Raw genomic sequence first — 26,945 nt, 5'->3', positions numbered from 1 at the left:
TGATCTGACAGTGGGCAGGGAGCAACAGTATAGAAGTGCATTACAAAACACCATACGTTGACACATGGACTGCCTGCAAGTCCATAGTTTTGAGATGCATTCATTCAATGCCATATTGTCTTGTTTCTAAAAAACAGAAATACATTTCCAGAAAAAAGGCCCATCTAGTCAATACATTTTTATCAGAACTCCCTACCACTATGTGTCATTGACAATACTATTGCCTTTGTATGTGATTGAGAGGTTTTTAGAATCCTAAAGGCATCAAGGTTGGCTGCAATTTCTATCTCTGAACCACTTATAGCTTCAAGTGTATACCGTATATGTGCATATCATAAAACATGCCGTATATAATAAGATATTCTGCATAGACTTAAAAATTAAAAGATTAGTCCGAATAAATTGCAATGAAATAAGATTAGGCCATGTATAGATTGCCTGCAGTCTCTTTTATAAGTTCATTTTACTTTTCAAAGACGGTGTTCAGACTTTTTCTGGAATAGTGCATCTATTATATGTCATTGTATCTTAATTACAAGTGTCGAAATTTCAATTTCTTTTAAAACTCCGTGCGCACTTCTACAGCCAATTCCCTATTTCACTTTGCATAAGGCACTAAACAAATCTTAAACACAAATTATTTTCTGTCACTAAAGTGCTGGTTGCAATTCAAAGTAATTATACCGAGGTCAACGCTTCTATTTTACTGTGAAATTACCAAAAAGAGAAAATCAAGCGAGCCTCTCTTACAGAAAGCATATTTGGGTTGAAGAGAAAACCTGGGCAATGTTCACATTTCTTATGTCCAACAAATCGGATGTCTGTAAAATCCATAGTACAGCTCATCTACCCATTAGTGTTAATCTATAAATCACCTAGATCAGTGTTTGTAGAGCCAATTGTGTTAAATTACGAAAAAAAAGTGCGAGCAAGTAATACAATCCATGCTTGAACATTTTAAGTCCCCAAACAGCAAATCATTGCAGAGTTTGTCAGTTGAACTTTGATATTCATCATTGTACAATTGCAGCTAGAGACATCATAGCTGACATGGCCCTCAAGGTAAACTGCAAACCATGGAGCCGCAATACCTATTGAGAAACTGATTTAGAGTTGGCAAGGGGACAATTTTCTTACAGTACATCACATCAACACTCTGTTCTAGCTACAATATATTGCCAGTCACATTATCTGTAAATATATTTCACTGGCCTGGAAGGTCTGATTTGTAGTAGAAATAAGGAGGTAAATCCATTATCATACCTATTGAGCTAAGATAAGGAGTGCAATTGGCATTTGTAGTGACAGCACTAAAGATGACATGATTAGCACGATCCGGCATATGCAGAAGTAATGCAGAAACACAAGGCAATATCTAAATAAAACATGAAGACTCAGAGACTTTTGTAGTGCCGGAAATATGTGGGATATGCAAATTAAAGTAATATTTATCATGCCATACATTGCAGAGCAAAAACAGCAAGTCTATAGAAACTACAATATAACATGTGAAGGTTGTGACTGAGCAATAATCAAAGCCAGTTGGTATAAGCTCCCACTTTAGTGTATTATAATATCTACAAAGCATTCCTCCAAGGAAAGTTTTTATCCTCTTAATATATTTTAGTCACCATATAATATGGCAAGCCATACTTACAATTGCTCATTTTGCCATTCAATTCAGTTATTCTCTTTTCCATTAGGTCTAAGACATTACATAATTGAAAACAGACCAGCTCAATCCTTCTAAGCTCTACATAGAGACAAGAAGTCTCTTTTTCCTGAATGAGTCATCATTAGAACTACAATTCAATATCACTACAAATTCTTGACAGCCCAGCTTCACCCCCTCTTCAACTCCTGACCTAACTGCTCTGCTCCTCTCTCTGCCGGGAACATAACAGTGATGTAGACCCATAACTATTTTTTTCAGTTAACGTAGCCATGTTAGACTAGACGGATTGACATCGGCTCATTTTGGCAGGATTACATGACAAATTGACAGCATAGCTCTAAAGCGAAAGGATAGAAATCCAGCATCCGCAGGAAATAAAATCACTTGAATCTGTTAGGGCTAGCGGAACGCACCGAGTATAGGTAGGAAGCAACAAGGTGCTTTCGCAGCCCGGGGTCCACCATGCAGAGATATCTGCTGCAAAGTAATGGTGGATAAACTCTGAGCTCACACGTGGGTTAAGCTTCACCCCGTGTGAACTGAAAGCGATCTCTGTTGCCACAGATTCGCACAGTGCACAAAAACTATTGCCCTAACTAGGGTTGTGCTTGCAATGGCTAATTGCCCCCACTGACGCTAACTGCCTGCCTGAGTGTACAGCCCCAGCACTACATCCTCACACCACATATATATAAAGAGTGATAAAGTATCCACTGGCATAAGCCAAATACATGTGGCCATGCAAACCTTTTATAGTTGCAGCTCTTTCAGGACCTTCCTGGAAGACCAATAGGAGCTGCTACAGGGCCTAAGCATGTGACCCTTCCAATGAGAAGTTCTCCCGTGGGCATGCTCAGTGTGTGCAAAGTAGGACTTAGTCCCAGAAAAGCCTGCTCGCCGCTGACCAGTGCTGGTTAAAAAGGGAGAGCCTGGAAAGGCAGCAGTAACCCTTTGCACAGTATCAGCTTGAATCAGACGCTGGGACCGACATCTCCACTGAGCAGGCTCCACTGTGGCCGATGTAGAATGGGAGACTGCAGCAGATATGGTTTGAAATTCCCCCTGTGCAGCGGCAGGAACTCGACTCCTAACAGAATCTTTGTTGAACTTATTAAAATATTTAAGCCATAATACACATAGCAGGACAATGTACTGTAAGTGTTTCAGGCCGGTAGGCCTCCATAACCATATGAGAGAGGAGTTTAGGTTTTGAATGACTCCTTTCATTTTACTATATAATGTAATGAAAAGCGAGTGAAGTTGGGTGGATTGAAACCGTGAAAATAATACACAATTATGTTGCTGTTTTACAATTTCCTTTTTATGGTATTTATTCTGTTGTAAAAGTAACCTGCAAATATGATTCTAAAGGCCAGTACAATTATGTATGAGTAAAAAAAACTTTGTTAAAAAATGGTTTCTGTCGGCAATTTATGAGACCCATAAACTTTTTTTTTATTTTACCACTGATAGAGATATTGAAGGGTTTGTGAGCTGTGCTTTTTTATTTGTACAATTTTAGGATATAAGCATTTAGATTTTTTTTCCTTTATTTGGGGGAAGTGCAGTGACCAAAAAGATAGTAATTCTGGATTTTTTTTTCTTTTAGGCATTTCGCATAAAGATTTTATTTTTTTAGATTTTAGTAGATCTTACTTTTCCTGACAATATGATATGATGACTATATGATGCCAAATATGAGACTTTTTTATCTTTTAAATTTCTTTATTTTTGAATGAGGAAAGGGTTATGATTTACAGCATGATGTCATTGTTTTTCCATATTTTAAAATTAACATTTTTTACCCAGTTTTACTTTTTATTTTACCTAGAGAACTTGAAATAGTGATTATTTGAGTCATTTTGCCTCTACTCCCACCCGAAGCAAAGCATCATCAGTGATCTATGTTTCATGGGCTGGGCTGGACCCTGTTCCCATGAGAAGGCTTCAGTTGTCAATTCCAATGGATGTTGAGTAAAATTTTGTCACTAAGCCCCATACTTCTCAGTGCACAATGTTAATGCGCTTCCTCGCCAACTGTGATGAGAATTGATGAGCAAGCAAGAGAGCGCACTATCAGTGCTCATTGTAAGGAGAGAACAAGTGTGGAGAGACCAGCGACCACCGCTTTAAGACCTGCAGAAAAATATAAATTAGTTTATGTATTCCTCTTGGAAAATTTGAATATGGAGGATATACACATAATACAGTACCAGAGATGTAGATTTCATCAAACCTCATCTACACACTGCAGAGATTTTCAACATTGAAATTGACATGTGGAATAGATTAATAGATCCATGACATGTCAATTCAGTCAAAATACAATTCTGATATCATTCTGTTGAGGGGTGCAATTTGCAGTTAAATAGATTGCAAATCTGCAGCAAAATCCACATGCAGATTTTACATTAGATTTGCTGCATCTTCTTAGTGAAATCCACTGCAGAATTTTCTTTAAAAATAATGCTTTATTTGCATTTTGCCTAAAGCTAGAGTGTTGAGTTTTTGGGGGTAGCTTAGCAGTATAGCTGAGTTTCCTAATGTAATGCGGTAATTAGTTTTTAGTTTGCTTTAGGCTACTTTCACACTAGCATTTTTTGCAATACGTCACAATGTGTCATTTATGGGGAAAAACGCATCCTGCAAAGTTGTTTGCAGGATGCGTTTTTGCCCCATAGATTAACATTAGCGACGCATTGCGACGCATTGCCACACGTCGTGCGACAGTTGCGCCGTGTTGTGGCGGACCCCCGGGAGCAAAAAACGCTACATGTATCGTTTTTTGCTGCTGACGGTCTGCTTTTTCCAACCGCGCATGTGCGGCTGGAACTCCTCCCCCACCTCCCCGCACCTCACAATGAGGCAGCGGATGCAATGAAAATCTGCATCCGCTGCACCCGTTGTGCGGCGCAAACAACGCTAGCGTCGGTAACCTCGGCCCGACGCACTGCGACGGGCCGAGCCCGACACTAGTGTGAAAGTAGCCTAATTTGTATACATTTATTTTAGTCCTGCTTGGAACCTCCTCTAAGGCTACGAACACACTATACGCATTTGGTCAGAATTTTATGTCAGTATTTATAAGCCAAAACCAGGAGTGGGTGAAAAATACAGGAGTGGTGATGTGTTTATATTATACCTTTCTCTTGACTGTTCCACTCCTGATTTTGGCTTACAAATACTGTACTGATGTAAAGCACTTACCAAATACTGACCGTGTGACCATAGCCTAGTAGGCCTCCTTTACATGTCAGTATTTTGCATCAGTGTTTGTATGCCAAAGCCAAGAGTGAAACCTACAGAAAAAACTATAATTGAAAAAATGATACCTTTTCTGTCTTTTGGAGACACTCCAGGATTTGGCCTAAAAATACCGATGAAATACTGATCAAAAATAATGATGTGTGTTTGAAGTCTAATAATAATATCAGACAGACTTTTTAAGGACTCCTTTCATTCTGGAAAACTCGCTTGAATGGTCAATTGGGTTTGCCTTGGAGAACCGCAGTCTTTAACCCTTTCATCACGCAGCCTATTTTGACCTTAAAGACCTTGCTGTTTTTTGCAATTCTGACCAGTGTCCCTTTATGAGGTAATAACTCGGGAATGCTTCAACGGATCCTAGCGGTTCTGAGATTGTTTTTTCGTGACATATTGGGCTTCATGATAGTGGTAAATTTAGGTCAATAAATTCTGTGTTTATTTGTGATAAAAACGGAAATTTGGCGAAAATTTTGAAAATTTCGCAATTTTCACATTTTGAATTTTTATTCTGTTAAACCAGAGAGTTATGTGACACAAAATAGTTAATAAATAACATTTCCCACACGTCTACTTTACATCAGCACAATTTTGGAAACAAAATTTTTTTTTGCTAGGAAGTTATAAGGGTTAAAATTTGACCAGCGATTTCTCATTTTTACAACGAAATTTACAAAACCATTTTTTTTAGGGACCACCTCACATTTGAAGTCAGTTTGAGGGGTCTATATGGCTGAAAATACCCAAAAGTGACACCATTCTAAAAACTGCACCCCTCAAGGTGCACAAAACCACATTCCAGAAGTTTATTAACCCTTCAGGTGCTTCACAGCAGCAGAAGCAACATGAAAGGAAAAAATGAACATTTAACTTTTTAGTCACAAAAATGATCTTTCAGCAACAATTTTTTTATTTTCCGAATGGTAAAAAGAGAAACTGAACCACGAAAGTTGTTGTGCAATTTGTCCTGAGTATGCTGATACCTCATATGTGGGGGTAAACCACTGTTTGGGCGCACGGCAGGGCTTGGAAGGGAAGGAGCGCCATTTGACTTTTTGAATGAAAAAATTGGCTCCACTCTTTAGCGGACACCATGTCACGTTTGAAGAGCCCCTGTGTGCCTAAAAATTGGAGCTCCCCCACAAGTGACCCCATTTTGGAAACTAGACGCCCCAAGGAACTTATCTAGATGCATAGTGAGCACTTTAAACCCCCAGATGCTTCACAAATTGATCCGTAAAAATGAAAAAGTACTTTTTTTTCACAAAAAAATTATTTTAGCCTCAATTTTTTCATTTTCACATGGACAACAGGATAAAATGGATTCTAAAATTTGTTTGGCAATTTCTCCTGAGTACACCGATACCTCACATGTGGGGGTAAACCACTGTTTGGGCACATGGTAAGGCTCGGAAGGGAAGGAGCGCCATTTGACTTTTTGAATGAAAAATTATCTCCATCGTTAGCGGACACCATGTCGCGTTTGGAGAGACCCTGTGTGCTTAAACATTGGAGCTCCCCCACAAGTGACCCCATTTTGGAAACTGGACCCCCCAAGGAACTTATATAGATGCCTAGTGAGCACTTTAAACCCTCAGGTGCTTCACAAATTGATCCGTAAAAATGAAAAAGTACTTTTTTTTCACAAAAAATTTCTTTTCGCCTCAATTTCTTTTGCCTAAAGCTAGAGTGTTGAGTTTTTGGGGGTAGCTTAGCAGTATAGCTGAGTTTCCTAATGTAATGCGGTAATTAGTTTTTAGTTTGCTTTAGGCTACTTTCACACTAGCATTTTTTGCAATACGTCACAATGTGTCATTTATGGGGAAAAATGCATCCTGCAAAGTTGTTTGCAGGATGCGTTTTTGCCCCATAGATTAACATTAGCGACGCATTGCGACGCATTGCCACACGTCGTGCGACAGTTGCGCCGTGTTGTGGCGGACCCCCGGGAGCAAAAAACGCTACATGTATCGTTTTTTGCTGCTGACGGTCTGCTTTTTCCAACCGCGCATGTGCGGCTGGAACTCCTCCCCCACCTCCCCGCACCTCACAATGAGGCAGCGGATGCAATGAAAATCTGCATCCGCTGCACCCGTTGTGCGGCGCAAACAACGCTAGCGTCGGTAACCTCGGCCCGACGCACTGCGACGGGCCGAGCCCGACGCTAGTGTGAAAGTAGCCTAATTTGTATACATTTATTTTAGTCCTGCTTGGAACCTCCTCTAAGGCTACGAACACACTATACGCATTTGGTCAGAATTTTATGTCAGTATTTATAAGCCAAAACCAGGAGTGGGTGAAAAATACAGGAGTGGTGATGTGTTTATATTATACCTTTCTCTTGACTGTTCCACTCCTGATTTTGGCTTACAAATACTGTACTGATGTAAAACACTTACCAAATACTGACCGTGTGACCATAGCCTAGAAGGCCTCCTTTACATGTCAGTATTTTGCATCAGTGTTTGTATGCCAAAGCCAAGAGTGAAACCTACAGAAAAAACTATAATTGAAAAAATGATACCTTTTCTGTCTTTTGGAGACACTCCAGGATTTGGCCTAAAAATACCGATGAAATACTGATCAAAAATAATGATGTGTGTTTGAAGTCTAATAATAATATCAGACAGACTTTTTAAGGACTCCTTTCATTCTGGAAAACTCGCTTGAATGGTCAATTGGGTTTGCCTTGGAGAACCGCAGTCTTTAACCCTTTCATCACCCAGCCTATTTTGACCTTAAAGACCTTGCCGTTTTTTGCAATTCTGACCAGTGTCCCTTTATGAGGTAATAACTCGGGAATGCTTCAACGGATCCTAGCGGTTCTGAGATTGTTTTTTCGTGACATATTGGGCTTCATGATAGTGGTAAATTTAGGTCAATAAATTCTGTGTTTATTTGTGATAAAAACGGAAATTTGGCGAAAATTTTGAAAATTTCGCAATTTTCACATTTTGAATTTTTATTCTGTTAAACCAGAGAGTTATGTGACACAAAATAGTTAATAAATAACATTTCCCACACGTCTACTTTACATCAGCACAATTTTGGAAACAAAATTTTTTTTTGCTAGGAAGTTATAAGGGTTAAAATTTGACCAGCGATTTCTCATTTTTACAACGAAATTTACAAAACCATTTTTTTAGGGACCACCTCACATTTGAAGTCAGTTTGAGGGGTCTATATGGCTGAAAATACCCAAAAGTGACACCATTCTAAAAACTGCACCCCTCAAGGTGCACAAAACCACATTCCAGAAGTTTATTAACCCTTCAGGTGCTTCACAGCAGCAGAAGCAACATGAAAGGAAAAAATGAACATTTAACTTTTTAGTCACAAAAATGATCTTTCAGCAACAATTTTTTTATTTTCCGAATGGTAAAAAGAGAAACTGAACCACGAAAGTTGTTGTGCAATTTGTCCTGAGTATGCTGATACCTCATATGTGGGGGTAAACCACTGTTTGGGCGCACGGCAGGGCTTGGAAGGGAAGGAGCGCCATTTGACTTTTTGAATGAAAAAATTGGCTCCACTCTTTAGCGGACACCATGTCACGTTTGAAGAGCCCCTGTGTGCCTAAAAATTGGAGCTCCCCCACAAGTGACCCCATTTTGGAAACTAGACGCCCCAAGGAACTTATCTAGATGCATAGTGAGCACTTTAAACCCCCAGGTGCTTCACAAATTGATCCGTAAAAATGAAAAAGTACTTTTTTTTCACAAAAAAATTATTTTAGCCTCAATTTTTTCATTTTCACATGGACAACAGGATAAAATGGATTCTAAAATTTGTTTGGCAATTTCTCCTGAGTACACCGATACCTCACATGTGGGGGTAAACCACTGTTTGGGCACATGGTAAGGCTCGGAAGGGAAGGAGCGCCATTTGACTTTTTGAATGAAAAATTATCTCCATCGTTAGCGGACACCATGTCGCGTTTGGAGAGACCCTGTGTGCTTAAACATTGGAGCTCCCCCACAAGTGACCCCATTTTGGAAACTGGACCCCCCAAGGAACTTATATAGATGCCTAGTGAGCACTTTAAACCCTCAGGTGCTTCACAAATTGATCCGTAAAAATGAAAAAGTACTTTTTTTTCACGAAAAATTTCTTTTCGCCTCAATTTTTTCATTTTCACATGGGCAATAGGATAAAATGGATCCTAAAATTTGTTGAGCAATTTCTCCCGAGTACGCTGATACCTCATATGTGGGGGTAAACCACTGTTTGGGCACAAGGCAGGGCTCGGAAGGGAAGGCGCGCCTTTTGACTTTTTGAATGGAAAATTAGCTCCAATTGTTAGCAGACACCATGTCGCATTTGGAGCGCCCCTGTGTGCCTATGCAATGGAGCTCCCCCACAATTGACCCCATTTTGGAAACTAGACCCCCCAAGGAACTTATCTAGATGCATACTGAGCACTTTAAACCCCCAGGTGCTTCACAGAAGTTTATAATGCAGAGCCATGAAAATAAAAAATAATTTTTCTTTTCTCAAAAATGATTTTTTAGCCTGGAATTTCCTATTTTGCCAATGGTAGTAGGAGAAATTGGACCACAAATGTTGTTGTCCAGTTTGTCCTGAGTACGCAGATACCCTATATGTGGGGGTAAACCACTGTTTGGGCGCACGGCAGGGCTCAGAAGGGAAGGCACGCCATTTGGCTTTTTAAATGGAAAATTAGCTCCAATCATTAGCGGACACAATGTTGTGTTTGGAGAGCCCCTGTGTGCCTAAACATTGGAGATCCCCCACAAATGACCCCATTTTGGAAACTAGACCCCCAAAGGAACTAATCTAGATGTGTGGTGAGCACTTTGAACCCTCAAGTGCTTCACAGAAGTTTATAACGCAGAGCCATGAAAATAAAATAAAAAATTTCTTTTCTCAAAAATGATATTTTAGCCCGCAATTTTTTATTTTCCCAAGGGTAACAGGAGAAATTTGACCCCAAAAGTTGTTGTCCAGTTTCACCTGAGTACGCTGATACCCCATATGTGGGGGTAAACCACTGTTTGGGCACATGCCAGGGCTCGGAAGTGAAGTAGTGACGTTTTGAAATGCAGACTTTGATGGAATGCTCTGCGGGCGTCACGTTGCATTTGCAGAGCCCCTGATGTGGCTAAACAGTAGAAACCCCCCACAAGTGACCCCATTTTGGAAACTAGACCCCGAAAGGAACTTATCTAGATGTGAGGTGAGCACTTTGAACCCCCAAGTGCTTCACAGAAGTTCATAACACAGAGCAGTGAAAATAATAAATACGTTTTCTTTCCTCAAAAATAATTTTTTAGCCCAGAATTTTTTATTTTTCCAAGGGTTACAGGAGAAATTGGACCCCAAAAGTTGTTGTCCAGTTTCTCCTGAGTACGCGGATACCCAATGTGTGGGGGTAAACCACTGTTTGGGCGCACGTCGGGGCTCAGAAGGGAAGTAGTGACTTTTGAAATGCAGACTTTGATGGAATGGTCTGCGGACGTCACGTTGCGTTTGCAGAGCCCCTGGTGTGCCTAAACAGTAGAAACCCCCCACAAGTGACCCCATTTTGGAAACTAGACCCCCCAAGGAACTTATCTAGATATGTGCTGAGCACTTTGAACCCCCAAGTGCTTCACAGACGTTTACAACGCAGAGCCGTGAAAATAAAAAATCATTTTTCTTTCCTCAAAAATGATGTTTTAGCAAGCAATTTTTTATTTTCTCAAGGGTAACAGGAGAAATTGGACCCCAGTAATTGTTGTGCAGTTTCTCCTGAGTATGCTGGTACCCCATATGTGGGGGTAAACCACTGTTTGGGCACACGTCGGGGCTCGGAAGTGAGGGAGCACCATTTGACTTTTTGAATACAAGATTGGCTGGAATCAATGGTGGCGCCATGTTGCGTTTGGAGACCCCCTGATGTGCCTAAACAGTGGAAACCCCTCAATTCTAACTCCAACACTAACCCCAACACACCCCTAAACCTTATCCCAACTGTAGCCATAACCCTAATCACAACCCTAACCCCAACACACCCCTAACCACAACCCTAATTCCAACCCAACCCTAACCCTAAGGCTATGTGCCAACGTTGCGGATTCGTATGAGATTTTTCAGCACCATTTTTGAAAAATCCGCAGGTAAAAGGCACTGTGTTTTACCTGCGGATTTTCCGCGGATTTCCAGTGTTTTTTGTGCGGATTTCACCTGTGGATTCCTATCGAGGAACAAGTGTAAAACGCTGCAGAATCCGCACAAAGAATTGACATGCTGCGGAAAATACACCGTGTGCACATAGCCTAATTCTAAAGGTATGTGCACACGCTGCGGAAAACGCTGCGGATCCGCAGCAGTTTCCCATGAGTTTACAGTTCAATGTAAACCTATGGGAAACAAAAATCGCTGTACACATGCTGCGGAAATACTGCACGGAAACGCAGCGGTTTACATTCCGCAGCATGTCGCTTCTTTCTGCGGATTCCGCAGTGATTTTACAACTGCTCCAATAGAAAATCGCAGTTGTAAAACCGCAGTGAAATGCGCAGAAAAACCGCGGTAAATCCACAGCGGTTTAGCACTGCGGATTTATCAAATCCTCTGCGGAAAAATCCGCAGAGGACCAGAATACGTGTGCACATCCCGAACCCTAACCCTACCCCTACCCCTAACCCTACCCCTACCCCTACCCCTAACCCTACCCCTAACCCTACCCCTAACCCTACCCCTAACCCTACCCCTACCCCTAACCCTACCCCTAACCCTAACCCTAACCCTACCCCTAACCCTACCCCTAACCCTACCCCTACCCCTAGCCCTACCAATAACCCTAACCCTAACCCTAGTTCTTACCCCAACCTTAGTGGGAAAAAAAAATTATTTATTTTTTTTATTGTCCCTACCTAGGGGGGTGACAAAGGGGGGGGTCATTTACTATTTTTTTTATTTTGATCACTGAGATAGGTTATATCTCAGTGATCAAAATTCACTCTGGAACGAATCTGCCGGCCGGCAGATTCGGCGGGCGCACTGCACATGCGCCCGCCATTTTGGAAGATGGCGGCGCCCGGGAAAGAAGACGGACACCTGCAGGCTCAGTAAGTATAAGGGGGGGGGAGATCAGGGCACGGGGGGGGCGTCGGAGCACGGGGGGAGGCGTCGGAGAACGGGGGGGCGTCGGAGCATGGATGAGGACCGGTGTGCGTGCGGGTGGATTGGAGCACGGGGTGGGGGATCGCTGTGCAGGGGGGTGGATCGGAGCACGGGGGGGATCGCTGTGCGGGGGGGGATCGGAGCACGGGGGGGTTTCATTGGAGCACGGGGGGTGTGATTGGAGCACGGGGGGAGCGGACAGGAGGATGGGGGAGCGGAGCACTGGACGGAGGGGAGCGGACCACAGATCGGGGGGCGGGGGGGGCGATCGGTGGGGTGGGGTGGGTGCACATTAGTATTTCCAGCCATGGCCGATGATATTGCAGCATCGGCCATGGCTGGATTGTAATATTTCACCAGTTTTTTAGGTGAAATATTACAAATCGCTCTGATTGGCAGTTTCACTTTCAACAGCCAATCAGAGCGATCGTAGCCACGGGGGGGTGAAGCCACCTCCCTGGGCTAAACTACCACTCCCCCTGTCCCTGCAGATCGGGTGAAATGGGAGTTAACCCTTTCACCCGATCTGCAGGGACGCGATCTTTCTGTGACACAGCATATGCGTCACAGGTCGGATTGGCACCGACTTTCATGACGCATACGCTGTGTCACAGGTCGGGAAGGGGTTAAATTTACTCTACATATTGATATGAACAATGATTTCAGGAGGAATTATGTAATATTCTATGAATCCTATTGTTAATGGTTAACTACTAACAAAAAGTATTACGTCAACTTTATATACACATAAATTGCTCTTGATGAAATATCACGACTAGGCTGAGATTTAATAATTCACTTGAAAAATAAAAAATGTGACAATATGTGCCACAAAGTGTAATTGCTCATTTCAATTATTGCATCACACGCTCATAATTGCTTTAAATATCTTTGTCATTTGCTGTTTAACAATTTTACATTGTTCAAAATTTCATATACGGTAATTCTCAAAGTACTTAATTCATAATACAATTGCTGACATGTTATTTCAAGAACCGTTAGATAGTATCATATAAATTTACATTAAAAAATAGAAAAGAAAAAAGTTAATTTCAGTGCTACAGGTGAATTATCTGATGACACAACATTTAGATACAGAAGTGGTCAATTAAACTGGAAAAGTACTTTCGGTATCTGGAATATACAGTGACTTTACTTACGTTCTTCACAATGGTTTATTTTAACAGTGAAATTTGTCATTATGTGACAGATCTGATAGATTATAAGTACCATCTTCCTTTTCATTTTACTTTTCTTTACCATTTATCATGAATTGACCTTGTAAAATATTTCACATTATTTTAGCTTGACAGAAATCCTACTTTTTCTAAAATCACATTGTTTTGTATTTTTCTTCTTTTAACATGCATTTCCTCATGCACGGGTCCTAAATTCCACCAGATTATGAACTTTTTCAGATATTTTGATTAAGCTTTTTTTCCAAGGTTACTTACGTATATATGACACGAATATTATTTTTTCACATTTTGTTTTTAGGTGAATAAAAGAAGTCACATATACAATAAGGGCAACATGTCACTTCTCTATACATTCAGAATCATCTTCTCACCTGCTCATATACTTGATGCCCTTAATGAGTAATGAGTGCAGAATCATCTTACTTCTGCCTTCACTGATTCAGTTAGTGTTGAAGCCAAGGCCGGCACAAAACTCTTAGGTGCAACTGGTAGTTTAGGAGCTGGAGTCTCCAGTGTACAGTGGGTACAGAAAAAATTCAAACCCGTTTAAATTTTTCACTCTTTGTTTCATGGCAGCCATTTGGTAAATTCCAAAAAGTTCATTTTTTTTTTCAAATTAGCGTACACTCTGCACCCCATCTTGACTAAAAATAAATAAAATGTAGAAATTTTTGCAAATTTAATAAAAAAGAAAAACTGAAATATCACATGGTCATATTTAAGTCACATGCTGTCCATTTCCTTTTGATCTTCATTGAGACGGTTCTACTCTTTCATTGGAGTCTAGCTGTGTTTAATTAAACTGATAGGACTTGATCTGGAAAGGCACACACCTGTCTATATAAGACCTCACAGCTCACAGTGTATGTCAGCCAAGGAGCTCAGAGACAGAATTGTGGCAAGGCACATATCTGGCCAAGATTACAACAGAATTTCTGCAGTGCTCAAGGTTCCTAATCCTTTTATGGAAGAAGTTTGGGAGCACCAGAAGTCTTCCTAAACCTGGCCATCCAGCCAAACTGAGCGATTGTGGGAGAAGAGCCTGGGTAAGAGAGGTAAAGAAGAACCCCAAGATCACTGTGGCTGAGCTCCAGAGATGCAGTAGAGAGATGGGAGAAATCTCCACAAAGTCAACTATCACTGCAGCCCTCCACCAGTCAAGCCTTTATGGCAGAGTGGCCCAGCGGAAGCCTCACCTCAGTGTAAGACATATGAAAGCCTGCATAAAGTTTGCTAAAAAACACATGAATGATTCCCAGACTATGAGAAATAAGATTCTCTGGTCTGATGAGAGGAAGATAGACCTTTTTGGTGATAATTCTAAGCAGAATGTGTGGAGAGAACCAGGAACTTCTCATCACCTGCCCAATACAATCCCAACAGTGAAAATGGTGGTGGCAGCCTCGTGCTATGGGGTGTTTTTCAGCTATAGGGTCAGGACGACTGGTTGTCATTGAAGGAAACATGAATGCAGCCAAGTACAGAGATATCCTAGATGAAAACCTCTTCCAGAGTGCTCTGGACCTCAGACTTGGCCAAAGGTTCACCTTCCAACAAGATAAGGACCCCAAGCACACAGCTAAAATAACAAAGGAGTGGTTTCAGAACAACTCTGTGACCATTCATGACTGGCCCAGCCAGAGCCCTGACCTAAACCCAATCGAACATCTCTGGTGAGACCTGAAAATGGCTGTCCACCAACGTTCACCATCAAACCTGATGGAACTGGAGAGAATCTGCAAGGAAGAATGGCAGAGGATCCAAAATTCTAGGTGTGAAAAACTTGTTGCATCATTCCCAAGAAGACACATGGCTGTGCTAGCTCAAAAGGGTGCTTCTACTTAATACTGAGCAAAGGGTCTGAATCCTTATGACCATGTGATATTTCAGTTTTTCTTTTTTAATAAATTTGCAAAAATTACTACATTTCTGTTTTTTTCAGTAAAGATGGGAGGCAGAGTGTACATTAATGATAAAAAATGAACTTTTTTGAATTTACCAAATGGCTGCAATGAAATAAAGAGTGAGCCGTGCAATATTCACCTGCTCCCATTCCACCGCCAGGCTCCGTATTCCACGTCCTCTGGCTGTGGCATTCCGGTCGGGGGCTCGCACTAACCACGTCATCGCAGAGACCCGGAAGATACAGTGACGACCGGTGATTGATGTGGGCAGGTGAATTTCGCAAGTGGCAAGGGCCTGAGCCAGCGGCGACTCCGGCACCTGACAACGCTGGTGTCCCCACCTGCTCTGGCCCCCAGCACTCGGCACCCAGCGATGAAAGGTGAGTATGTTATTTGTTTTTTCATTTAATCACAGCAGCAGCATACAGGGCATATTATGCTATGGAGCATCTTATGGGGCCATTATTAACCTTTATGGAGCAGCATACAGGGTATATTAAGCTATGGAGCATCTTATGGGGTCATTATTAACCTTAATGGAGCAGCATAGGGGGCATATTATATTATGGACCATCTTATGGGGGCCATCGACCTTTATGGAGCAGCAAACGGGGCATATTATGCTATGGAGCATCTTATGGGGACATCAACCTTTATGGAGCAGCATACAGGGCATATTATGCTATGGAGCGGCAGGCGGGGCATATTATGCTATGGAGCATCTTATGGGGGCCATCAACCTTTATGGAGCAGCATATGGAGCATATTATGCTATGAATAGTGTTGAGCATTCCGATACCGCAAGTATCGGGTATCAGCCGATACTTGCGGTATCGGAATTCCGATACCGAGATCCGATACTTTTGTGGTATCGTTATCGGATCAATAGGGATGTGTAAAATAAAGAATTAAAATAAAAAATATTGATATGCTCACCTCTCCGGCGGCCCCTGGACATCACGCTGGTAACCGGCCGGCTTCTTTGTTTAAAATGAGCGCCTTTAGGACCTGAGAATGACGTTGCGGCTTCTGATTGGTCGCGTGCCGCCCATGTGACCGCCACGCGACCAATCAGAAGCCGCGACGTCATTCTCATTCACAAAACTCCTAATTCTAGGAATTAAGGACCTGCGAATGACGTCGCGGCTTCTGATTGGTCGCGTGCCGGTCACATGGGCGGCACGCGACCAATCAGAAGCCGCGACGTCATTCGCAGGTCCTAAAGGCGCTCATTTTAAACAAAGAAGCCGGCCGGTTACCAGCGTGATGTCCAGGGGCCGCCGGAGAGGTGAGCATATCAATATTTTTTATTTTAATTCTTTATTTTACACCTCACTATGGATCCCAGGGCCTGAAGGAGAGTTTCCTCTCCTTCAGACCCTGGGAACCATCAGGATACATTCCGATACTTGATGTCCCATTGACTTGTATTGGTATTGGATATCGGTATCGGCGATATCCGATATTTTTCGGGTATCGGCCGATACTATCCGATACCGATACTTTCAAGTATCGGACGGTATCGCTCAACACTAGCTATGAAGCATCTTATGGGGCCATCAACCTTTATGAAGCAGCATATGGGGCATATTATGCTATGGAGCATCTTACAGTTTTGGGCCATCAATCTTTATGGAGCAGCATATGGGGTACATGACAGAATGGGGATGCAGGATGGGAGCAGCACATGACAGGATGGGGTGGAGGATGGAAGCAGCACATTACACAATGGGGGCACAGGATGAGAGCAGCACATGCCAGGATAGGGGTGCAGGATGGGACGCAGCACATGACAGGATGGGGTGCAGGATGAGAGCAGCACATGACAGAACGGGGGGCGCAGGATGTGAGCAGTGCATGACAGCATAGGGGTGCAGGATGGGAGCAGCACATGACAGAATGGGGGCGCAGGATGAGAACAGCATATGACAGGATGGGGGCGCATGATGGGGCAGCACATGACAAGATTGGGGTGCAGGATGAAAGCAGCACATGACAGGATGGGGGTGCAGTTTGCCAGCAGCACGTAACAGAATGGGGGCGCAGGATGGGAGCAGCACATGACAGAATGGGGTGCAGGATGGGAGCACATGATAGGATTGGGGCCCAGGATGAGAGCAGCACAAGCAGAATGGGGGCGCCGGATGGGAGCAGTACATGACAGAATGGGGGAGCCGGTTAAGAGCAGCACATGACAGGATGGGGTGCAGGATAGGGGCAGCATATTATAGAATGGGGCACAGGATGGGTGCAGCACATGACAGAATGGGGGCGTAGGATTGGAGCACATTACTTGATTGGGGCACAGGATGGGAGCACTACGTGACAGGATAGGGGCGCAGGATGGGAGCACCACATGACAGGATTGGTGCGCAGGATGGGATCACATGACAGGATGGGGCGAAGGATGGGAGCACCACATCACAGGATGAGGGCAGAGGAAAAGAGTAGCACATGAGAAGAAGAAGGTGCACAAAACAGGATGAGGGTGCAAGATGTGGGCACCACATGACAGGATTGGGGCGCAGGATTGGAGCACCACATGACAGGATGGGGAGCAGGATGAGAGCAGCACATGACAGGATGGGGGCGCAGGATGGGAGCAGCACATGACAGACTGGGGTGCAGGATGGGAGCAACACATGATGGCATGGGGCACAGGATGGGAGCAGCACATGACAGAATGAGGGTGCAGGATGAGAGCAGCACATGACAGGATGGAGGCGCAGGATGGGAGAAGCACATGACAGAATGGGGGAGCAGGATGGGAACAGCACATTACAGGATGGGGACGCAGGATGGAGCAGCACATGTCAGAATGGGGGTGCAGGATGGGTGCAGCACATGACAGGATGGGGACTCAGGATGGAGCAGCTCATGACAGGATGGGGATGCAGGATGGAGCAGCACATACCAGGATGGAGATCATATACCAATATAGATGCTCGCCACCCGGGCGTAGAACGGGTTCAATAGCTAGTGGAAAATATCCACGTAAAGCAAATAGATGAAGCTGCGACTCAAGGGGAAGTCATTATTATAGGGGACTTCAATCATGGGCGGACATACCGCCGGTTCAACCGGTGCAACCGCACCGGGGCCCAGAGCAGGAGGGGGCCCGACCCGACGGATATACACGGCACGTCGGCATTGTTGTGACTGCTGCGTGGATCCTGTAATGAGCGCCGGAGCCGCGGTACCCAGAGCGAGTGACCGCTGGTGAAGAAGCTCAGAAGCTGCCGTGCCCGCCGCTGCCCGGAGTCTGCAGAGACCATCTGTCCGCAGTCCGGGTCCGGGAGAAGGAGCCAGGAGCAGGTGAGTATCATATTTACCTGTCCACGATCCACGCACCGGGCGCCGCTCCATCTTCCCGGCGTCTCTGCGCTCTGACTGTGCAGGTCAGAGGGCGCGATGACGCATATTGTGTGCGCGGCGCCCTCTGCCTGATCAGTCAGTGCGGAGAGACGGGACGGTGAAGACCAGCGGGCGGGCAGAGACGAAAGTCGAGGTGAGTATGTCTTTTTTTTTTTTTTTTTTTTATTGCAGCAGCATTTATATGTGGCACAGCGTTATATGGAGGAGCATCTATGGGGCCATAATGAATTATATGGAGCATTATGTGTGGCGGCACAGCTTTATATGGAGTCCATATAAAGCTGTGTCGCCACATATAATGCTCCATACAATTCATTATGGCCCCATAGATGCTCCATATTATGGATGGAGCATCTATGGGGTAATAATGAATTGTATGGAGCATTATATGTGGCGGCACAGCGTAATATGGAGCATCTATGGGCCGGGGCCATAATGAATTGTATGGAGCATTATATGTGGCGGCACAGCGTTATATGGAGCATCTATGGGCCGGGGCCATAATGAATTGTATGGAGCATTATATGTGGCGGCACAGCGTTATATGGAGCATCTATGGGCCGGGGCCATAATGAATTGTATGGAGCATTATATGTGGCGGCACAGCGTTATATGGAGCATCTATGGGCCGGGGCCATAATGAATTGTATGGAGCATTATGTGTGGCGGCACAGCTTTATATGGACTCCATATAAAGCTGTGCTGCCACATATAATGCTCCATACAATTCATTATTACCCCATAGATGCTCCATAGCATCTATGGGGTAATAATGAATTGTATGGAGCATTATATGTGGCAGCACAGCTTTATATGGAACATCTATGGGGCAATATTCAATAATGAATTGTATGGAGCATTATATGTGGCGGCACAGCTTTACATGGAGCATCTATGGGGCAATATTCAATAATGAATTGTATGGAGCATTATATGTGGCGGCACAGCTATATATGGAGCATATATGGGGCAATATTCAATAATGAATTGTATGGAGCATTATATGTGGCGGCACAGCTTTATATGGAGCATCTATGGGGCGATATTCAATAATGAATTGTATGGAGCATTATATGTGGCGGCACAGCTTTATATGGAGCATCTATGGGGCAATATTCAATAATGGATTGTATGGAGCATTATATGTGGCGGCACAGCTTTATATGGAGCATATATGGGGCAATATTCAATAATGAATTGTATGGAGCATTATATGTGGCGGCACAGCTTTATATGGAGCATCTATGGGGCAATATTCAATAATGAATTGTATGGAGCATTATATGTGGCGGCACAGCTTTATATGGAGCATCTATGGGGCGATATTCAATAATGAATTGTATGGAGCATTATATGTGGCGGCACAGCTTTATATGGAGCATATATGGGGCAATATTCAATAATGAATTGTATGGAGCATTATATGTGGCGGCACAGCTTTATATGGAGCATCTATGGGGCGATATTCAATAATGAATTGTATGGAGCATTATATGGCGGCACAGCTTTATATGGAGCATCTATGGGGCAATATTCAATAATGAATTGTATGGAGCATTATATGTGGCGGCACAGCTTTATATGGAGCATATATGGGGCAATATTCAATAATGAATTGTATGGAGCATTATATGTGGCGGCACAGCTTTATATGGAGCATCTATGGGGCGATATTCAATAATGAATTGTATGGAGCATTATATGTTGCAGTATGGAGGGGGGGGGGGGAGGAGGTGGGGAGGAGGGGGGCCCAGTAAGATTTCTTGCACAGGGGCCCTCTGCAGTCTGTGTCCGCCCCTGACTTCAATTATGCAAAAAGCAATAGTGTAAACTAATCTACACTATACAACACCCTCAGGGGAAACAGATACCATCAGCAATGGAGGGTTATCATTATAAAACTTAACCTTGATATATATTAATAATATAATATAATATTGATGATATTTTTGTACTCTGGAGGGGCACGAGAGACACCTTCTGCCAGTTCATTACATCTTTGAACGAAAATGACATTGGTTTAAGGTTTACGTTTGAGACACAGGAGGACAGGTTACCCTTCTTGGACATCCTGATTTCAAAATCAGAGAGGGGGAACTCTTTGGAGACCACAGTCTATCGCAAACCCACCGCAACAAACTCTATGTTGCGATGGGATAGTCATCACCCCTACCCTCTCAAAAGGGGTATCCCCAAGGGCCAGTACCTTAGACTGCGCCGTAATTGTTCAAATCAAAGAGACTTCAAGGACAAGGCGGATGATCTCAGACGGAGGTTTCTGGCTAGGGGGTACCCCGATCGGATATTAAGGGAGGCTTTCCGATATGCCAACAGACAGAACAGAGGGTTACTCCTTACCCCCTCTGAGAGGGAAGAGAACATCACCAACGAGACAAGACTCATTTGTACTTTTGATAACGGGGCAACCTCCATCAGAAAGATCTTGAAAGAACACTGGGGCATTCTAGGTATGGATGTGGACCTTAAGGGCTTTGTGGGTGGTACACCTAGCATCACGTACCGTAGATGCAGAACCCTGGGGGATAGACTTGTACATAGTCACTTCAACCCCCCTAAAAAGGAAACATGGCTGCCAGTGAGGCCAGCTGGATGTTACAAATGTGGTACTTGTGTGGCTTGTGAGTTTATAAGACCTGGTAAGGAATTTTTGGATGAAAATACTCAACAAGTGTATAAAATCAAGGAATTCATCAATTGTAAAACCACTGGGGTGATCTATAGGGCTCTCTGCATTTGTGGTCAAACATATATTGGTAAAACCATCCGAGAATTCAGGAGACGTGTGGGAGAGCACCTCGGTGACATACGTAATCGGAGAGACACCCCCATTGCGAGACATGTGAATGCTTCTCATGGGGGTAGCACCAAGGGCCTCTCTTTTATGGGTATTGACAAAGTTCGGATGTCACCTAGGGGTGGCGATCTAGATAGAATGCTTCTCCAGAGAGAGGCCAAATGGATATTTTTGCTTGACACGTGTGATCCCAAAGGACTGAATGAACAGCTGAATTTCAGTTGTTTCCTCTGAACATGTTCCTCATGTTGAGTAAATCCAGTTACTTTGTTATTTGATTTTCTCCCCCCAAGCGCCCTCCCCTCCTTTTTCCCTCTTTCATGCTGGGCCATTTTTAGGCCATTGGTTACTGCTTATTATAGGCATCATGTATCGATAATCTGGGCGCTAGCTAATTAATCAGTCAAAGAAAGCAGATTCTATAATAGGTCCACTGTGACCCCTAGGGGTTTGACCACTGTCTTTTCCCCTCTATTGGTGACACTCCGCGTCTCTGAACTTAGTGCTTTACCTATTTGGAAGTATTGCACCATGAATAAGGGGTGTAACTTCACCATTTTGTGAATCAGACTTTTATTCAATTATGTTGTTTCTTCACTTATTTTTGTATTTTTATCTATTAGGCAGCCCTTCATATTTACTTTTTTTTGGGTACGCAACTAAAGCATCCTCCATTGACTTTGGTGGCATTGGCTATGCATAGCTATCAAGTAGTGCCCACCTATATACAAATAACCAAACCCCCCCCACTGTCATACTGCGTGTACTCTGTAGTCGCTGTGCCGTGATACTCTAACTATGCCCACGGCACGTCATCTGGCGGCTTTTGTTACTATGGCCCCGTCATGTTGTATGATTAGTGACGCTCACAGTATGATTATATTGTCTGGGCGTTCCATTATTTGGAGCACATTCTTGGTGCCATGTTATTACTATTTAATGACACCAACAGTATGGCGATCATGCCTTTCTTTATAGGTGTGTTCCATGGTGTGGGTCGCGCTCTTCTGGCAGGCATGGGTCGCCATGGCATCGCTGTAACGTTCTTATTGCGACGCCCATATGATGGTGATTTCTGTGCGTTCCACATTGTGGAGCGCACTATCTAGCGCAGTTACACTACGCATATCTACTCGGCGCCGCTGTGGCGTACTTTCAGCGACGCCCACAATGGGACGTTCCCATTGTGACGCCCACAGGATGGCGATTTCTGTGCGTTCCACGATATGGAGCACACTACTTTAGCGCGACTACACTGCGCATATCCATTTGGCGCCGCTGTAGCGTACTTTCAGTGACGTCCATAATATGGCGAATATGTGTTCCACCTTTGGAACGCACCTCTCCTGCGCATGTGCGGAAGTGACGCGCACAACATGGTGGCCGCACATCCAGTACATACATCGCTGCACGCTGTATACACATTATTATTATTATTATTTATTGTTATAGCGCCATTTATTCCATGGCGCTTTACATGTGAGGAGGGGTATACATAATAAAAACAAGTACAATAATCTTAAACAATACAAGTCATAACTGGTACAGGAGGAATGAGGACCCTGCCCGCGAAGGCTCACAATCTACAAGGGATGGGTGAGAATACAGTAGGTGAGGGTAGAGCTGGTCATGCAGCGGTTTGGTCGATCGGTGGTTACTGCAGGTTGTAGACTTGTCTGAAGAGGTGGGTCTTCAGGTTCTTGCTGAAGTGCTGAGTGAGTATGACTAATTTCTATCTGGGTTACAGTAGCCTACCACAGGGTACCGACAAATGAGGGGCGGTGACTAGCATTATAATAAAAGGTTACTCCTGTGGGGGTGCGAGTGAGAACACATTTTGACTGCAAACACAGACAGCCATACCTTGCTGATGGGTACCCAGCCACTGCGGGACCCACATTGAAATACGAACCACTTTTTTCTGTCTTTTGCTTGGACTTTTGTGCCTTGTAGCACACATATTTGTTCAAACTCCCCTGATGAGTCTCCTACACTGGTGATGAAACGCGTAGGGAGAAGAGGAAATCTATTTACCTGCACCCATTCATCTGGTGGTTGTCCATAGCAGGGTCCACTTGGGGCCTGTCCTTGTAAGGACAGGAGCTACACAGGGATTACAGGGTAGACAGGATTTGTGCCCTAGCCCGCTGCTTTTTCCCCTGGACTATTACTCATCATAGCCCCACTGGCTGAGAAAGATCCAAGTGTCCGTTCCGAGTGGTGAGACCGTTCCATTCTTTTATATTTTTTGAGCACTGGTTATTTTGGGCACTTTTGTATATATATATATGTGTTTGTTCGTTGGGAACTTCAATTACCCTGAAATAGATTGGGGAACAGAAACCTGCAGTTCCAGCAAAGGTAATCAGTTTTTGACAACAATGAGAGACAATTACCTTTCACAACTGGTTCAGGACCCAACAAGAAGGGGGGCACTGCTAGACCTAATATTAACCAACAGGACAGACCGTATATCAAATATAAGGGTTGGCGGGCACTTGGGTAATAGTGATCACACAATAATAAGTTGTCATGTATCCTTTAATAAGATGTGTAGTAGAGGGGTTACAAGGACACTAAACTTCAGGAGGGCAAATTTACAACGGATGAGAGAGGATCTTAGTGCAATTAACTGGTACGATATCCTGAGACATAAAAATACACAAAGAAAATGGGAGACATTTATTAGCACCTACTGTATTCTCACCCATCCCTTGTAGATTGTGAGCCTTCGCGGGCAGGGTCCTCTCTCCTCCTGTACCAGTTATGACTTGTATTGTTTAAGATTATTGTACTTGTTATTATTATGTATACCCCTCCTCACATGTAAAGCGCCATGGAATAAATGGCGCTATAACAATAAATAATAATAATAATAATAATAATTAGCGTCCTGGATAGGACCTGTGCATAGTATATACTGTATGGGAATAAACATACTAGTAGAGTTGAGCAACTTTTACTTTTTTAGGATCGATTTGGGTTTCGCAAAACCCGAATTTGTCAAAAGTCGGGTCGGGTGAAATCGGCCCATTATTGCGAAAAGTCGGGGGCCGACTGAAACACGAAACCCAATGCAAGTCAATAGGGAATTAAATTCGGCAGTGAGTGGAGGACAGGAAAAAACCTACAGTGCCCATTTTAATGCCAAAGACATCAATTCTTATTTCTTAAGCTTGTCTATCTTAATTTACTTCATAATAATAGTTAGGCATTGAAAACAGGGGGTCATTTGGCTAAAGTTGGGGGGGGTAGGGCTGGCTCAAGATTTTTGTGGGCTCAGGAAACACAGAATAAGTCACGGCGGTGGAGCAAGGAGAGGTAAGTATTTCAACTTTGCAAGTGCTGGGATCCTGAGCAATCGGGGAAGGGGGGGGGGGGGTGGGTGGCACTAGTTGGCATGGGAGAAAAGGTGGCCATTCTTGGCAAATCACCCCTGAGCACAGGCTCTGAGTGCTGGCATTGCAAAACTACTGTCCCTTGAAATGCTGTCATTCAGGCTGGTGGAGACTGACACCTTCCGAAACTTGATTGCATTGGCAGTCCCACAATACAACATTCCCAGCCACTTTTATTTCAGCAGGCAAGCCGTCCCTGCTCTGCAAAAGCATGTGGAGGGAAACATTAAACAAGCGCTAATAAACGCCGTCAGTAGCAAGGTCCACCTGACCACTGATGCGTGGACCTGTCACCATGGACAGCGATGATACCTTTCCCTCACTGCCCATTAGGTAAATGTTGTTGAGCTTGGAACAGATCTTGAGAGTAGCACTGTACGTGTTCTGCTATCTCCAAGGATTGCAGGAATCCAGTCTATACACATTGACTCCTCCTCATACTCCAGTTCCTCTGAATCACCGCTGCAGGAGCTGTCACAGTCTACCTCCACATGGACCCGTGAACGTTTACTTGTTACGACCGATATGAGCACAGCCGTGGCCAAACATCAACAGGCCGTATTGAAATTAATTTCTTTGGAGAATGGAAGTCACACAGGAGCTCTGGAATGCCATCAAGCAGGTGAGGGACGTGTGGTTTGTGCCAGCGAATCTCCAGCCAGGCATGGTAGTATGTGACAATGGCTGAAATCTGGTGGCAACTCTGGGCCTTAGCAACCTCACTCACATCCCATGTCTGGCACATGTGCTCAACTTGGTCGTGCAGAGTTTTTTGAGGAACTATCCGGATCTTGATGCACTGCTGCACAAGGTCTGCCCAGAGTGCGCTCACTTGCGGCGTTCCAGCATGGCAAGATCGCACATTGCAGCTCTGGAGTGCCGATTCCGCCTTCTGGAACATTGCATCATATGTGACCTACCCACAAGGTGGAATTCAAAGTAACATATATTGGAGCGGTTGTATGAGCAGCAGGCAGCAGTAATGGGGTACCAGCTGCATCAGGCGCAAAAAAAGTCGCACTGCGCACCGTTCAGACTTCACAACCTCTGAGTGGGCCACTATGAAGGACATCTGCCAGGTTTTGCGTGCCTTCGATGATTCCACGTGGATGGCGAGTGCAGATGATGCACTAGTCAGCATGACTATCCCCCTCATCTGCCTGCTTCAAAAAGCACTGCAAGCGCTAAGGGATGAGGTTGTGGAAAAGGGGGAGGATGAGGAGTCACAAATGCCATCTGCTTCTGGACAGTTTGCACAATGTGGTTCCTCACAATGGCCTAGGCAGGGGACACTTTGTGAGGAGGATGAGGAGGAGTCAATGGAGGAGGAAGACATCTGTCCAGAGGAGGGAGGTACACAATGCTCTAGTAGTCAGTATGTAGAGAGAGAGTGGGGTGATGCAGAGCAGGCAGAGATCACGCCTTTAGCAGGGGACAGCGTTTCTTGACCAGTTGGCAGTCTGCAGCACATGGTTGATTTCATGCTTCAGTGCCTGAGAAACAACCGCCGCATTGCCCACATTCTCAACACGGCTGATTATTGGGTGTACACCCTCCTAGATCCTCGATACCGGGACAACTTGCAAAGCCTCATAACACCATTGAACCGGGAGCATAAAATGCGGGAGTACCAAGACACACTGGAGCATTCCACCATCTTCTCCAGTACAAGAGCAGTGCTGCTAGTGCATTACAAAAGCAGCTCAGTGCGTTGTGGCAGTGGAGGAAGCTCTGCACAAAGAGGGAGCAGAAGCAGTGCCTCAGCACAAGGCAAGACCAGTTTGGCCCAAATGCGGCAAACTTTTGTGTGCCCACCACAAATGTCTACACCATCGCAGACGGCTCCAGTCAGCAGGAGCCAACGTTTCCGTCAGATGGTGACAGACTACTTGTCTTTCCCTCTCAGTGTACTCCCAGACGGCTCTTCCCCCTTCAAGTTTTGGGTCTCTTAGCTGGATACATGGCCAGAGCTTAGCCAGAATGCATTGGAGGTGCTGGCTTGCCCTACTGATAGTGTATTATCAGAATGCGTCTTTAGTGCCGCAGGTGGTGTACTAACAGACCATCGCATGCGACTATCCTCCAATAACGTTGACCGGCTTACTTTTCTGAAAATGAACAAGACCTTGGATCTCGCAGGAATTTGCCACTCCTCTTCCAGATTAAATAATTTGTTGGCAACAGTAT

The sequence above is a fragment of the Ranitomeya imitator genome, chromosome 3, assembly GCF_032444005.1.
Source record: "Ranitomeya imitator isolate aRanImi1 chromosome 3, aRanImi1.pri, whole genome shotgun sequence".
In the NCBI taxonomy this organism is placed as follows: Eukaryota; Metazoa; Chordata; class Amphibia; order Anura; family Dendrobatidae; genus Ranitomeya; species Ranitomeya imitator.
Note: the sequence above shows the minus strand (reverse complement) of the source record.